Below are 17,089 nucleotides of genomic sequence, written 5' to 3'. Positions count from 1 at the left end.
AGTGTGCTTCAGATCTCAGCCCTTCTGTCCGTTATTACTACATAGTCAAGGGTGAGCCCTCTGTCACAAGCTGAGCCAATCACAAAATCCCGCCCCCTTGGCCACAGGTGGAGAAGGGAGGAATTGGCCCAACACAAACTGGGCCAATCAGTCCCTCTTTGCTATTGACGCTGGAAATAAGAGGACTGGGAACTGCCAACAGCCACAGTCTCTGCCAATGCGCTAAGAGCCAATCAGAAAGAAGGAATTTAACAGAGGGAAGCAGTTATGAGAGACAAAAAAAGGAATCCTGGTGCGACTGGGGTCCCAGATTTCAGCCAAACCTACATTCCTGCCATTCTTGGCCTACTAGAGTTCAAATGTGGATTTTCTCGCATGCAAACTGAAGAATCCAGACTGAATAGAGCCCTCAAAGGAAACCGGCAACAGAGCTGGGGGTGCTGTTTTGCTTAAAAACCTTCCTTTCACAGCTTTTACATGACTGTTTCATCTCTTCTCTCCTTTATGAATACTTCAAAACTGTAACTAGTCTTGGGGGCTGGGGGGTGGGGGGGAATCTCTATTGCTTTTTAACTATGGAACAGTCTACATTTATTAACTCTCCAACACCTCAAACTTCAATTAAAATTAAAATTTTTAAATTTCAGTATGATCCCTCTCTGTCCTTAAAACGTATTTAATTTCTAAACTCAAGCTTTTATTTTTATATAATCTATCTGTGAAAGCTACCTAAGCAATTGAAATATGTTGTGAAGGTAAAATGTGCCACAGAAATGAGAAACATTTACTATTTCTACACATTACTCATCCTTTAGTTTTGAGTTTACCTTTCATGGACTTAGTCTAACGGCTGCTCCCATTATCATTAGAGTTTCTCATATCAGGTTATACCTTTTCATGCCCTAATTTAATTTAGATCCCTCATTTAAAATTTCTTATTCATCGTAGGCTAAGGTGTAACGGAAACTATGGCAATTTATTTAATGCAGTGTGCTTACAAGCGTTAATACAACCTCAAAATTTGTTTTCGTCCCAAAAAATCAATTCGTTTCCCAAAATAATTTGAAATTCAAAAATGCCAAGGCTGTGGAGCACCTACTGCAAGCTGGAGTTAAAACCATATTTTGTAATCAAATCATTGTTTTTTAAACTTTTGGTGCCTCTGCTGCTTTCTAGGCAGTCTCCATAGTAACAGAGAAACAAAACCGGAAGCCAGCAGTTGAAATGGACTCCTGCTGCTGATAGTGGTTCCGCTTCCATGGAAACAACAATGGAGTGATGGAATACTGGAAGGCTTTTTAAATGTAACCTTAAATATACATACTATGCCTCCTTCCTTACCAGCCCCTTAAAACTAGGTCACAAGCACTGCTGCTCAACAGCGGCAGCCAAGGATGAAAATCACCTCTTGCGCATTTTTACTGCTGGACACTTACTGAGGTTTGTGACTACGAGGAAGAAAAGATTAATCTATAGATTTCTGGAATAATTTTAACTGATCAAAGTATTGATAAGTATGACTTGAAACAGATTTTAACTGATTAAAAATTTTAAGTAGACCCTAACCCTAATTTCTTTTTTTTTTTTTTATTTTTTTTTCAACGTTTTTATTTATTTTTGGGACAGAGAGAGACAGAGCATGAACGGGGGAGGGGCAGAGAGAGAGGGAGACACAGAATCGGAAACAGGCTCCAGGCTCTGAGCCATCAGCCCAGAGCCTGACACGGGGCTCGAACTCACAGACCGTGAGATCGTGACCTGGCTGAAGTCGGACGCTTAACCGACTGCGCCACCCAGGCGCCCCCCCCTAACCCTAATTTCTTAAGCTTCCTGTTAAGACACAAACACAGCCCATAATGATTATGTTTCCAGGAAAACCAAGTTATCTGAAATTCAACTTTTAATCCCATTATAGGTCATGCAGCTATTACCTCTTCAGTATTATATCCAGGTAGACACTTACTAAATGCATTTTTTTTTTTTTTTTTTTTTTAGAGAAACAGTGCATGTGTGCACGTAGAGGAGGAGCAGAGAGTGAGGGAGGGAGAGAATCTTAAGCAGGCTCCACACTCAGCACAGAGCCCAATGATGCAGGACTCCATCTCACGATCATGACCTGAGCCGAAATCAAGAGGGAGACAGACGCTTAACTGATTGAGCCACCCAGCAAATGCTTTTAAAAATGGATACATATTTTACATTCTACTTAAGGATAAACCAGTACCTTCAATAAGTTTCTCTACATTTCTATTAATTTCAGATACAGTAAGAATTTCCACTGGGCTCTGGCATCGAAAAGAGAAAACCTACTCCCCTTATTTACTACCCTTTATGTCAAAAAGTCCCACTGTGCCAAAAACATGTGTTACGTATACTGTGTCAACCTGGACTTCTTCACCTTACCAATTTCTGATCAGGAGAGAGGATGGGGATAGGGTGATTACAGAGTCTGATCTGTGAAAAAATCGGGTGTAGCTGAATAGAAATGAGGAGAAAGTCCAAAGTTGTTCTTGACATTTTTAGAAACGCTGGACTGCCTGGCCTGCATTTCTCAGAGCACCAACTCTGACTTGCTACTAAGTTTTATAGAAGGCACAGTCTATACATAACGGAATCACAAAATTCTAATTTATTCAAGAAGCCATCACTACTTGGCATTCCTTTCATTACATCGAATTCTATTTACAAGAGATATATTACCTTCCTGACACAGCTAAGAAATTAAGGCTCAGGGATGTGGAATGTCTTTTGAGTTAAAAAGTTAATATGAGAGACTAAAACTGAAACCAGGTCTTATGATACCACACTTCAGGTGACTGAATTTGAAGTGGATTGTGCTACTGTTACTGAGTAGAACAAGAAAAATACAGAGCACGGGACAAGTACCAGTGAGTATGGGAACAAAGAGGATGAGAAAATAAGCATGAGGAGTTGAGACAGGAGCCTATCAGACAACACAGCAGAGGAGAATCAGACAGAAAGAGACTGGAAATGACAGACAAGGACACACGAAAATTATAGCTACAAAGAGGTATACATTTCACACAGTGTGCAAGAGAATGGGCCTTTCTGAGAAAAAGCGGTCTCTCAAAACATCCTTGTTACCCAAGGATTTCTTTGGAAAACACAGGTCTTTTCTCCTTTACCCATAAAAAAAAATAATAATAATAATAAAATAAAATAAAAAGACATTATTATTCACAGCACTAGTGAAAATCAGCTTCACAAACCAGAATAAAAAGTAGTTCTTCCAAGTCTGTTATTCTACCCTTAGTCACCAAAAAGAATATAGCTAATGCCTCACTGGTTCAACAAAAGAAAATCAATGCTGAAGGAAAAACTGGCCATGTTAGACTATTTGGAAGACAGTATGCCTACATCTGTATTTCACGGAAAATCTTAAGGGATTTTTAAGACTATTTGAACTATACTTGATTTTTGCCACACACACGGACTTTAATCCTCGCATAAGACCCTACTTTAGGCACATCTTATATTCTTATCTCTGTTTCTCTACTCCAACAAACACTCTCCAGTAACCCCTATGCCACTATATTCTTGGTCAAACATGCCTGATTTTTACTCAGATTTATTACATTAGAAAGAACATTCAAATCATCCTGGCTTTAAGGGAATGAGTTTTTGTTTATTGGTGCTTCCCTTTTTTTCTTTTACTTTTTTCTTTTTTTTAATGTAACAACTTTAGTAGCAAAAAGAATACGATGGCCTTGGTGGTTATAGTTGCTTTTTTTTTTTTTAGTGCTGATTTATTATAGTTAATGGGTTTTTTTGTTCTTCTCAGGTATAGCCTACCATTTCTGACTTATGCTAAGTGTTCTGACAACAAAAGGCAACCTTGAGAAAAACAGTAATTTATGGTTCTACATGTCTACCACAACTGGGGCCATCAGCCTTTCCACATATAACAAAACCGGGTCAGTCAGGGAATCTGCTTCCCATTTGCATTTAACCAACTCCATATTAATGTCTTTTCAAAACCAAGTGTTATGTGACCCCAAAAGTCCAAAGAGTCACCAAAGAATAGTAAAAGCAAAAGTGATAATAATATTCATGTCCAGGCATTGCCTCAATTAGGACTCCTTTCAGTGTTGCTTAGTAGTTTTTCTATCAGTTAATACTGAATGAAAACTAACACATCATTAGATCATAGAGTGTTAAATGCCTACAGAGACAGTCTTCTACATTCAACTATTTCCTTCCTGTTCCCTAATCCATTTTTTGTTTTGCATTTTAAAGGGGAGTGCCCAAAAAACTAGTCAATCCCCTCAAAACAACATCACCTGGCCAGTCTCTTTATGACAATAAACTCTTGTCTAGATAGACAGATAGACAGACAGACAGACAGTCAATCCCTAAGTGTCCCTTATGCTGTTATCCATGGCTTCTAAAAGATTAAGATAAAAAGTTTAAAAAGAGCTTGAGATACCCTGAAGGAAAAGGAATGAAGAATTAAAACTTAGGAGCTAAAATTTTGCCTTCTGAGATGGAATAAAAATAAGGGGAAATATGGAAATGAAACTCCACATAGACTAAGAATTGTTTATCTACTATACTAGTAAATACGAAAGTCCCCCAAGCCCCACAAAGGCTTTTGCTCATTTCTTTCACCGGCTCTAAGTGAGACATCTTAAGAAGTGGTAAATCCATGGAGGACTCCAACAAACTGTTTTCTTGATATCATGACGTTGGATCACATATTTTCCTTTAAGATGATGTAAAGCAATCAGCAGAATTGCTGATTATAAGCAGTTAATTCTTCTGAATCCTAGAAGTTTCACAGACTCCTTAAATGCATCCCCACCTTAAAAAATTAAACTACTAGTGTATATCAGAATTAGACAGACTCCATTCCATTTCCAGATTTATTTAACATGAAGATATTTATCTCCACATTTAAACAATTCAGACTGTGCCAAGTGACACTCCCACAGTGTATCACATTTGAAGCCCATTTCAGGATAACAAAGAAACTCCTCCCCAACAAGTAAGAACATACATATTCCTGTCCCTCCTATCCTCTTCAGAAGGCAAAATGCCTACTAGTTACTGAGCATCTATGATGTTCCAGACACAGTTATCTCAATGTTTACAGTCATTTCAATGTTATCACAGAACATCACATATAGAAGACCCTCAATAATACTTTGTTAAATAAATGAATGGGAAAGCAAATGAATGAAGCAAATGAATGAATGAAGTATTTGCACCAATACTACCTGGTCTGATAACAATGCCTTCATGCCTAGAGATATTCTAATTACCTCTTTCTATAACTGAATGCCTTTCTCTAACTTAACTAGTTACAGTATATGTATTTCAGAAAATGTCATCTATAATTATTGTCTTCATCATCTATACAGGTGAAATCATACAAAAGGAATATGGAGGAACATGGTGTAGAAGTGGCATGATTGGACTAAAAGGACAATCTACTTTAATTTTATGAAAAATTGTCATGACAGCATCATTGAGAGAAACACAAGCACAGATACTCTACATAATTTTAAACCACTATGTAAAACAGAATGAAGTCTATGAACTTTTTATTGTTTGACAATTACAATTTGGGAAAATCTGTTTCTTAACAGTTTATAAAAGTACAAATGCCTGCATAACGACCTGGTTATTTTTCAAATGAAAAACACTTTGAGACCACTAATGACAAAACAGTAAGCTCACGAGAAAAAACAGATTTACATTTTCAAAACTTCCTATAAGAGAATAGATAAACTGAACTTCTGTGTAATTTACATAAGACTCAATATTTAACTATTACGATTAACTAAGCTGTAAGTTCAATAAAACTATGTAACTCAAGTAATCATGAAATAATGATCCACTGTTTCTCAAAGTGCCTAACTGCTAGTACTAAAATAAATGAAATAAATGAATAAATGCCAGTAGTTTTTCCACTTAGGATTTTTTAGTTTTGTTCAGATTCATAGATATCTGGGGTGCCTGGGTAGCTCAGTCAGTTAAGCCTCTGACTCTTGATTTCAGCTCAGGCCACGATCTCACAGTTCATGGGTTAGAGCCCTCCACCGGGCCCTGTGCTGACAGTAGGGAGCCTACTTGAGATTCTCTCTCTCCCTCTCTCTCTGACCCTCCCTTGCTTGCGCACGCTCTCTTTCTCTCTCTCTCTCAAAATAAATAAACTTTAAAAACATTGTTTTTAATTATAAAACGTAAAATACTCATAGATATCTATACTTCTTCTGACCAGAATTAGGCCTTTTCCAGTAATCACAGGAATTAAAATCAACCCTCTCATTTTAATGTTTTTAAACTGTGTTGCTAAAGATATGAAAATGTGAGAATACTGATGACCGAGACCATCTAATAAAAAACCCTTCGAGAATCCTCATCTCTCTCTCTGCTTTTGCAATAGAGCAGCTGTGCCTCACACAGATTCACATGAATGAAAATATTTAGACGAGAAACCACCCACTTAGTTTATTTTCCATACGACTTTCCTGTAATTATTTTGTAAACTGTTCACACAACAATACATAAAAACATCTGCAAAAACAGGTAATTAATGTGTCAAGCCAAACTAATGCATTTTTTATGGTGTCCATGCTTCGTCAACTGTAATTATAACTCTTTTTTAAGCAAATGATGATGTGTTTGTTGCAATGTGCAAGTGGTTATTTTAGATGCTCTGTTTACCGTTCATACAATCTGAATATAAAACTCCACAGCTACTTTACCCTATATCAATGTTTTACCTAGCTTTTTGCAGAAGCAGGAGAGTGGTTCTCTTTTCCAAGCTATAATTTCCAGTAAAGTTTTGTCATTAAAACATAAAACTCTCAACAGGAAAGTTGATACCAAAATACCCAACAATTCAAGAAACATATGACAGAAAATGAATCACCCAGACTTTCTTCCTGCAGTTGTAAACCTATGGGAATTATAGCACTTTATGCCCATCAGCTTGCAGGATACTAAGCCTCCTGTATATGAGAGGTTTGGAAGGTTTGCTATTGCTTTTAATGTATAATATCCATTCCATCTAGACCCACCAGACACATGTATCTGACATGAGACCGACAAATGAAGAACCAAATCCTGCCCAAAGTATATTGTTTTGTATCCATACGCTTTGGTTCCACTAAAGGGAAGGTCATGTTCATTATTATTATTATTATTACTACTACTACTACTACTACTACTACTACTACTATGTACTAACATCGCATACCAATCATCATCCTCAGACAGCCATTCCTTAAGGCCCAAGGTTTCTATTCTATAAAGTTCTGTTTCCAGAACCAATAAAATCTAAAATGAAGGAAGAAGCACAACCCTTTAATATTTTGGTAAGGTCCTTTTTCTTTTTAAAAAAGGCAATTTTTAGGGGTACCTGATGGCTCGGCTGAGCGTCTGACTTCAGCTCAGGTCATGATCTCACGGTCCACGAGTTCGAGCCCCACATCAGGCTCTGTGCTGACAGCTCAGAGCCTGGAGCCTGCTTTGGAGTCTGTGTCTCTGTCTCTCTCTCTCTCTCTCTGCCCTTCCCCTTCCTGCTCACATTCTGTCGCACTCTCTCAAAAATAAACATTTAAAAATTTTTTAAAAAACAAAGAATTAAAAAATTAATAATAAAATTTAAAAAAACAAATAGCAAAATGGCAAGCATAAGTCTAACTACATTATTAAGTATGTTAAATGTATATGGATTAAAAATGCCAATGAAAAAGCAGAGATTATACGGCTAAATTTTTTTTTAAAAAAGATCCAATTGTATCCTGTTTACAGGAGACGTATTTTGATTCAAAAAAACAAACATATTAAAAGTAAATAACTTGGGGCACATGGGTGGCTCAGTCGGTTAAGCATCAGACTCAATTTCAGCTCAGGTCATGATCTCACAGATTCGTGAGTTAGAGCGCTGTGTTGGGCTCTGTGCTGGCAGTGTGGCGCCTGCTTGGGATTCTCAATCTCTCCCTCTCTCTCTCTCTCTGCCCCTCCCCTTATTGCACTGCCTCTGTCTCTCTCAAAATAAATAAAATTTTTTAAAAAAGAAAAAAAGTAAATAGTTTTAGTAATATCCAACAAAACAGATGTTAAGAAAAATGAATGTTACTAGAGACAAAAACACTTTATAATGTTAAAAGTTAGTCAGAAAGATACAACCGGGGGCGCCTGGGTGGCTTGGTCGGTTAAGCGTCCGACTTCGGCTCAGGTCACGATCTCGCGGTCAGTGGGTTCGAGCCCCGCGTCGGGCTCTGTGCTGACGGCTCAGAGCCTGGAGCCTGTTTCAGATTCTGTGTCTCCCTCTCTCTGTGACCCTCCCCCGTTCATGCTCTGTCTCTCTCTGTCTCAAAAATAAATAAACGTTAAAAAAAAAAAATTAAAAAAAAAAATACAACCGTTATAAACATGCATGCATCTAATAAAAGTCCTAAAACAGATGAAGCAAAAACAGAAATAGAAGGAGAATTTCAAGTTGAATAAAAATACAAGCAACATAATCAAAATTTATGAGATGCAGCAAAAGCAGTGCTTAGAAGGACTTTATAGCTTTAACGACCTATGTTGAAAAGATTGCAAATCAATAACCTAAGCTTTCACCTCTTAAGAGAAATAATTCTAAACAATGAAGAGTGAAATACACAAAAAGAAAGCAGGAGAAGCAGAAACTAATGAAATAGAAGAGTAAAAAATAGAAGACAAACAAAATTAAAAGTTGGTTCTTTGAAAAGTTCTGATTGACATTTATCTAGACCAAAAAAAAAAAAAAACAAACCCAAAACAAAACAAAAACAAAAAGACACCACAATCAAAATAATGAACACATCCATCACTCTCAATTAACATTTTTTTTAAGTAGGTTCCACGCCCAAGTTGGAACTTGAACTCAGGACCCCAAGATCAAGAGTCACATGTTCTACTGACTCAGCCAGCCAGGCACTCCTCATTTGACAATTTTTTGTTTTGCCTTCATTTTTTAAATACACTTTCATTGGGTACAGAATTCACTTGATAGGCTTTTTTTCTCTATGCATGTTAAAGGTGTTAATCAATAGTTTGCATTGTTTCTAACAAGAAACCTGACATCATTCTCATCTTTGTTCTTCTACATGTCTTTTGTTCTGCCTGCTTTTAAGATTTTCTCCTTAATGCTGGTTTAGAGCGATTTGATTAAAATGTGCCCTAATGTAGGTTTTCATGTTTCTTATGCCTGGGGTATATTGGGTCTCATGGAATATTTTCATCAAATTTGGAAAGCTTCCAGCCATTATTCATTCCACTAATATCCAGTCTCCCTCTTTCCCTCCCTTTTTAGGGGTTCCAATTACATGGAGAAAAGGTGTGCTATAGCTTACTGATGTTATAATAATTTTTGATTGATTTTTTTCATCTCCATTTCATTTTTGATAGTATCTATTGCTATGTCTTCCAATTCATTAATCCTTTCTTCTGCAATATCTAATCTGACACTAATCTCATTTCTTGTATTTTTTATTTCCCATACTGTAGCATTCACCTTTAGAAGTTCAATTTGGGTCTTTTGTAAATCTTCCATTGCTCTACTTAACTCCATATAATGAACACATTTCCATTAAGTTTTAAAGTCCTCATCCTTCCTTCCCTTCTAATGTGTGTCAATTCTGAGCGGGTTCTGAATGATTATTTTCCTCACTACAAGTCAAATTTTTCCTGTTTCTTTGAATGAACGGTAAGTTCTTAAAAGATGCCAGACATTGTGTATTTACCTTATTAGGTGGTAGATACTTTCTTATTTCTACAAATATTATTGATTTTTTTCCTCACTACAGGTCAAATTTTTCCTATTTCTTTGAATAAATGGTAAGTTTTTAAAGATGCCAGATATTGTGGATTTACATTATTGTGTGGTAGATACTTTCTTATTCCTACAAATACTGTTAAGCTTTGTTCTAGAATACAGTTATGATTCTTGGAAGCAGTCTGATCCTTTTAGGTCTTGTTTCTAAGATTTGTTAGGGTGGGTCTGGAGCAAACTATTTCACACTAACGGGGTAAGACTCTTGAATAGTCTAACCAATGCCCCATGAAACAGATTTTCAAGATGACTTGTTAGGAAAAGACACTATTCCCAGCCCTGTGTGAGCACCCACAATGTTTCCCCTAATTCTTTCAATGGATCTTTCTCTGGCCCTGGGTAGTTTCTCCTGGCCAAGCACTGATCACTACTCTGTTAAGTATTCCAAGGGATACTCTGCAAATCTCTGTAGAGCCATCTCCTCTCTAGATAAAACACTAGACATCAGACAATGACCCAATAAGGCCTTCCTGCTAACTCTGCCTTGGCCTTGCTGGATTCAGCCCCATCTCCTCAACTTAGAGGTTTTGACCCAATTCATCTGCCTTCCTTCTTCCTTAGCTACAACCTAGAAACTCAAGACAGTAAGCTAGGCAATCATCAAAGCTCACCTTATCTGTTTTCTATCTCTCAGAAACCACTGTCCTTCGCTGTCTAATATCCAGTGACTTGAAAACCACCGTTACATATACTTTGTTTGGTTTTTTAGTTGCTTCAATAAGAAGGGTGAATACTGCTTCTGTTACCTACCTTGGCCAGCAGTGGAAGTCCTAATTTGTTTGCTTGTTTTTTTGTTTTGTTTTTATCCCCTTCACCTATTTCACTCATTCCCCAACCCACCTTCCCTCTGGTAACCATCTGTTTGTCCTCTATATTAAAAGTCTGGGTTTTTAGTTTGTCTCCTTTTTTTTTTTTCTTTTTCATTTGTTTCATTTCTTAAATCCCACATATGAGTCAGTGGAAGTCTTAGTTTTAATGTGGCTACTGGAAATTTTTTTAAATTACATATATGTGTCACATTACATTTCTAGTATACAACTTTACATAGTCACTGAGATTACATAATGTTGAAATCACCTAAGAAAGTAGGGTAAGAAGGCTAAGCAAGTTGACAATGAAGTCTCAATAAACTTCTACTTATTTTTTTTTAAGTTTATTTATTTTGAGAGAGCAAGGGGGAATGGGGTAGAAAGAGAGGGAGACATAGGATCCAAAGCGGGCTCTGTGCCGACAGAAGACAGCCTGATGTGGGGCTTGAATTCACAAACCGTGAGATCATGACCTGAGCCAAAGTCAGACCCTTAACCGACTGAGCTACCAGGCGCCCCTAAACTTCAACATTTAAAGGTCAAGTGGGGAAGAAGGAGCTGGCAAAGTGGACTTAGAAAGGTTAACCTAAGAATTAGAGAACTAACTAAGAAAAGTGTGGTATCATTGGAATAACAGAAGTTTTAGGAAAGCAGAGGTTGGATGAAATAGTCACTGAAGAGTTAACAAAAGAACATTAAGGGTAAGTAACATTATTGAGAGTCCAGTTAAGATTAATAACAATGAATTCATTTTGGTTATCTATCTGTCCAGAGTGTGTGGCTTCTTCTAATAGCACTCAGCTAGTTGCCCAGTTGTCTGCCTCTGTAAGCCAGAAACAAGGGAAACATGGATACTTGAAAGCAAATGGATAAATTAATCCTGGGGTTTTGCCAGGTACGTATGATAAAAGATCAGAAGTAAGGAAGATTAAGGTATCTACCGTAAGACTTTCTGATAAAAATGGATCATGAAAACTAAGATAGAGAAATGGAAGACAGCTGAGAGATACTAAAAAGAAAAATGGAGGAAAATATAAAGTAATGGCACTTTTTAAATTGTTTATTTACCACTCTCTCCCCTTCGACAACTTATAAGCTGCTTGTCGATTTTAGTGAACATTAACAGTCATCCATTAAAGTTTTGTTGAATGGAACAGAATTGACCTGACTTTCTAGATCACACAAGACAAAGTCTACAGTCTATTTCCTATATTACTGGGTCACTTCATTTAAAGGGATTATTACCATGTCACATCTATGCCTCTCCTTATCATTCTTTCTCATTTTGCTTCTTGTTGCCTGGGCAAAACTGAGTCTTTCATTACTAGTTCAAGTCAGGGCATTGCCCCCTTCCCTGCAAACACCAAACCAATTAATAAAAAATTCAATTTGGAGTTCTTTGTTTCCAATTTCTGCTTTTATTTGTCCCAGGTACTCAAAGTCTTTGTTCTTTATTGTCCTACAGTGTACTTTTCTTTTGTAGGGTAATGGGCTATCACTGATCTGGACTCAATCAAGATTACTATTTTATAACATGACTGTACTTGTGTACCTTTTCACAAAAATAGGCATGTTTTCATTAGTCACAGAATAATTTAAAAACATCTAATACAGGGGCGCCTGGGTGGCGCAGTCGGTTAAGCGTCTGACTTCAGCCAGGTCGCTATCTCGCGGTCCGTGAGTTCGAGCCCTGCATCAGGCTCTGGGCTGATGGCTCAGAGCCTGGACCCTGTTTCCGATTCTGTGTCTCCCTCTCTCTCTGCTCCTCCCCTGTTCATGCTCTGTCTCTCTCTGTCCCAAAAATAAATAAATGTTGAAAAAAAAAAAATCTAATACAGATGAAAAATCAATTTAATCACAAGTAGCTATGACTATTCTGTAATACAGAATGACTATTCTATAAGGATTGGTTAACTACCAAAAAGAAGACAGAGACTACTATACGATAATGTCCTACAAACAAAAGACAACAGCCATGAAACCCTCAAATAATTTTTGAATGTAGCAAGCATTTCCATTTCAAGGTACTATTTAAAATGATTAAATACGCAGGGTGACTTGGCCATAAAAAAAAGCTTCAACAAATCTCAAAAAAACTGAAGTTATTCAGACAAAGTTCTTTGAACACCATGGAATTAAGCTATAAATCAGTAACAAATAGATAACTAGGAAAGTCTCAATGCTGGGAAATTAAAGTGTATACTTATGATACACTTAGAAGTATATTACTGAGAAGTAATTCACAGGTGCAGCAGACAGACTAATGGGCCCCTAAAAATGGCCACGACCTAACCCAAGAACCTGTAAATATATTACTAAACTAGGCTAAAAGTGACTTTACAAATGTCATTAAGGTTAAGAATCTTGATGGGGCAATTATCCCGGATTATCAGGATAGGCCTAACCAAATCACATGGGTCCTTAAAATCAGATAACCTTCCCTTGGTGAGGATCAGACTGAGATGTTCCTAGGAAAGAATGGTCAAAGGGATAGAACACTGCTGATTTAGAAGATGGAGGAAGGCATGCAGGCAGCCTCTAGAGGCTGGAAAAGGCAGTTAACATATTCTCCCCTAAAGTCTCTGGAAAGGAATACAGTGCTGCCCATACCTTGATTTTAACTCAGTAAGATTCATTTCGGATTTCTAACCTACAAAACCATAAAATAATGTATTATAAATCTGCGGTAATTTGTTACAGCAGCAATAGAAAACCATGGGACAACGAAAAAATCAAAACAAAATAAAAAATATTTTGAACTGATAATAATGAAGATATGACATATCTAAACTATGGAATGTGGCTAAAGCAGTACTTAGTGGGAAATTGATCATCTTAAACATATATAGAAAAAAAGGCCAAAACTCAGAGATGTAGGCTCCTAACTCAAAAAATAAAAGTCAGACCTAAAGTTAAGTAGGAGAGAAATAAATAGAAATCCATAAAATAGAAAACTAACATCCAATAGTATAAATAAATAAATATTCTAACATTAATAAAACTGATATCCTTAATGTGACTAAGAAAATATAATAAATCACCAATATCAGGAAAGATCCAACAGACATTAAAAAGATAAAAAGATACTATAAATAATTCTACAATCAATAAATTTGAGGGTAATGCCAAAAGCAAAGGCAACAAAAAGTAAAAATAAACAAGTGGGACATCAAACTAGGAAGCTTCTGCACAGTAAAGGAAACCATCAACAAAATGAAAAGGCAGCCTACCAAATGGGAGAAAAAATTTGCAAACCATGTATCTGATAAAGGATTAATAGCCAAAATACTTAAGGTACTCATCCAACTCAATAACAAAAAAAAAAGGAAGGAAGGAAGGAAGGAAGGAAGGAAGGAAGGAAGGAAGGAAGAAAGAAAGAAAGAAAGAAAGAAAGAAAAGAAAAGAAAAGAAAAAAAGATTTAAAAAGAGCAGAGAATATAGACAGACATTTTTTCCAAAGACATACAGATGGCCAACAGATAACATGAAAAGGTGCTCCAAACCATTAATCATCAGAAGTATGCAAATCAAAACCACAATGAGAAATCACCTCACACCTGTTAGAATGGCTGTTCTCAAAAAGAGGAGAGATAAGAGGAGTTTGCAAAGATGCAGAGAACAGGAAACCCTTGTGCCCTGTTGGTGGGAATGTAAATTGGTACAGCTACTATGGAAAACAGTACGGAAGTTCCTCAAAAAATTAAAAATAGAACTACCATATGTTCCAGCAATTCCACTTTCAGGTATTTATCCAAAGAAAACAGAAACACTAAAAAAGGTATCTGCAACCCCCATGTTCACTGAAGCATTGTTTATAGTAGCAAAAAAACACAAAGTGTCCATCAGTGGATAAATGGATAAAAAACATGTGGTACACACACACACATGCACACACACACACACTCACTCACTCACAGGAATATTATTCAGCCATAAAAAAAAAAGGGAATATTGCCGATTTCAACAACATGGATGAACCTTGAAGGCGCTATACTGCATGAAATAAGTTATACAGAGAAAGATAAATACTGTATGATCTCATTTATATGTGCAATTTATATGTGCAAAAAAACCAAAAGCTCATAGCTACAAAGAACAGACTTTTTGTGTGTTAACTAATTTAATATTTTATTATAAGAATTTTTATTATTTCCATTTTGCATGTGAGGAAACAGGCACAGCGATAGTGAATAACTTGCCTATGTTTTCACAGAACTCAGAATCATAATCTTCCTATTTTGATTAGGATTGCATTTAAGACAGTTTGTATTAGATGGGGTGCCTAGGTGGCTCAGTCAGTTAAGCATCTGACTTTGGCTCAGGTCATGATCTCACTGTTTGTGGGTTCAAGCCCCACGTCGGGCTCTGTGCTGATAGCTCAGAGCCTGGAGCCTGCCTCAGATTCTCTCTCTTTCTCTCAAAAATAAGTAAAAACATTAACAATTTTTTTTAAAAGTTTGTATTAGAAAGGATCAACTTTTTTTTTTTTAACCATATCTTCCCACTATGACCAGAGATAATAAAACCTGCCTTATCAGGTTAATGGGAGGATTACCCAAGACAACTCCTGACACAGCCTCATAAGTGCCTTGACTATGATTATAAAGAATTGGCTCTTATTATTGACACTATTATTTCTTCAAATCTTTTTTTAATTAATTATTCATTGTTTAATATATATCCAAGTTAGTTAGCATATAGTGCAACAATAATTTCAGATGTAGATTCTTTAACACCCCTTACCCATTTCGCCCATCCCCCCTCTCACAACCCCTCCGGCAACCCTGTTTGTTCTCTATATTTAAGAGTCTCTTATGTTTTGTCCCCCTCCCTGATTTTATATTATTTTTGCTTCCCTTCCCTTATGGTCATCTGTTGTGTCTTAAAGTCCTCATACGAGTGAAGTCATGTGATATTTGTCTTTCTCTGAATGACTAATTTCAATTAGCATAATACCCTCTAGTTCCATCCACGTGGTTGCAAATGGCAAGATTTCATTCTTTTTGATTGCCGAGTAATACATATATATGTATATATACATACATATATATATATACATATACATACATACATATATATATATATATACACCACATCTTCTTTATCCATTCATATATACATACATATATATACATACATATGTATATACATACATATACATACATACATATATATATATATACCACATCTTCTTTATCCATTCATCCATCCATCAATGGACATTTGGGCTCTTTCCATACTTTGGCTATTGTTGATAGCGCTGCTATAAACATTGGGGTGCATATGCCCCTTCAAAACAGCACACCTGTATCCCTTGGGTAAATACCTAGCAGTGCAACAGCTGGGTTGTAGGGTAGTTCTATTTTTAATTTTTTTGAGGAACCTCAATACTGTTTTCCAGAGTGGCTGCATCAGCTTGCATTGCCACCAACAATGCAAAAGAGATCTTCTTTCTCCACATCCTCGCCAACATCTGTTGTTGCCTGAGTTGTTAACATTAGCCATTCTGACACGTGTGCGGTGGTAACTCATTGTGGTTTTGATTTGTATTTCCCTGATGATGAGTGATGTTGAGCATTTTTTCATGTGCCGGTTGGCCATGTGGATGTCTTCTTTGGAGAAGTGTCTATTCATGTCTTTTGCCCATTTCTTCACTGGACTATTCTTTTTTTTTGGGTGTTGAGTTTGATAAAGTTCTTTAAAGATTTAGGATACTAACCCTTTATCTAATCTATCATTTGCAAATATATTCTCCCATTCTGTTGGTTGCCTTCCAGTTTTGCTGATAGTTTCCTTTGGTGTGCAGAAGTTTTTTATTTTGATGAGGTCCCAGTAGTTCATTTTTGCTTTTGTTTCCCTTGCCTCCAGAGACGTGTAGAGAAAGAAGTTGCTGCGGCCGAGATCAAAGAGGTTTTTGCCTGCTTTCTCCTCTAGGATTTTGATGGCTTCCTGTCTTATATTTAGGTCTTTCACCCATTTTTAGTTTATTTTTGTGTACAGTGTAAGAAAGTGGTCCAGGTTCATTTTTCTGCATGTTGCTGTCCAGTTTTCCCAGCACGATTTGCTGGAGAGACTGTCTTTATTCCATTGGATATTCTTTCCTGCTTTGTCAAAGATTAGTTGGCCATATGTTTGTGGGTCCATTTCTGGGTTCTCTATTCTGTTCCACTGATTTGAGTGTCTGTTTTTGTGCCAAGGGAACAGATTTCTGGTTGCCAGAGGCAGGGGGATGGCAGGTAGGCAAAATGGATGAAGAGGGGTCAAAAAGTACAAACTACTTATAAACTACATAAGTCCCGCGAGGTAATGTACAGCATGGTGACTATAGTTAATAATACTGTATCATGTACTTAAAAGTTGCATAGAGAATGCATCTTTTTTTTTTTTTAATGTTTATTTATTTTTGTGAGAGAGACAGAGCACAAGTAGGGGAGGGACAGAGAGACAA

At 36.7% G+C, this 17,089-nt stretch overlaps 1 protein-coding gene and 1 long non-coding RNA gene across 10 annotated transcripts in view; one reads left to right on the top strand and one right to left on the bottom strand.

The window, feature by feature from the left end:
• Positions 1-17,089, bottom strand: part of RPS6KC1 (ribosomal protein S6 kinase C1) — a 322,126-nt gene that overhangs the window by 235,393 nt on the left and 69,644 nt on the right. The gene's annotated exons all lie outside the window — the stretch shown is intronic.
• Positions 2,931-5,495, top strand: LOC121011775 (uncharacterized). The gene is made up of 3 exons (XR_005781749.1): positions 2,931-3,031; positions 3,803-3,935; positions 5,382-5,495. It is a non-coding gene; the product is annotated as an uncharacterized LOC121011775 (long non-coding RNA).

This window comes from Herpailurus yagouaroundi, unplaced genomic scaffold (assembly GCF_014898765.1).
Source record: "Herpailurus yagouaroundi ecotype Mexico unplaced genomic scaffold, PumYag 195, whole genome shotgun sequence".
Taxonomy (NCBI): domain Eukaryota; kingdom Metazoa; phylum Chordata; class Mammalia; order Carnivora; family Felidae; genus Herpailurus; species Herpailurus yagouaroundi.
This window is presented reverse-complemented; position numbering and strand designations above follow the sequence as displayed.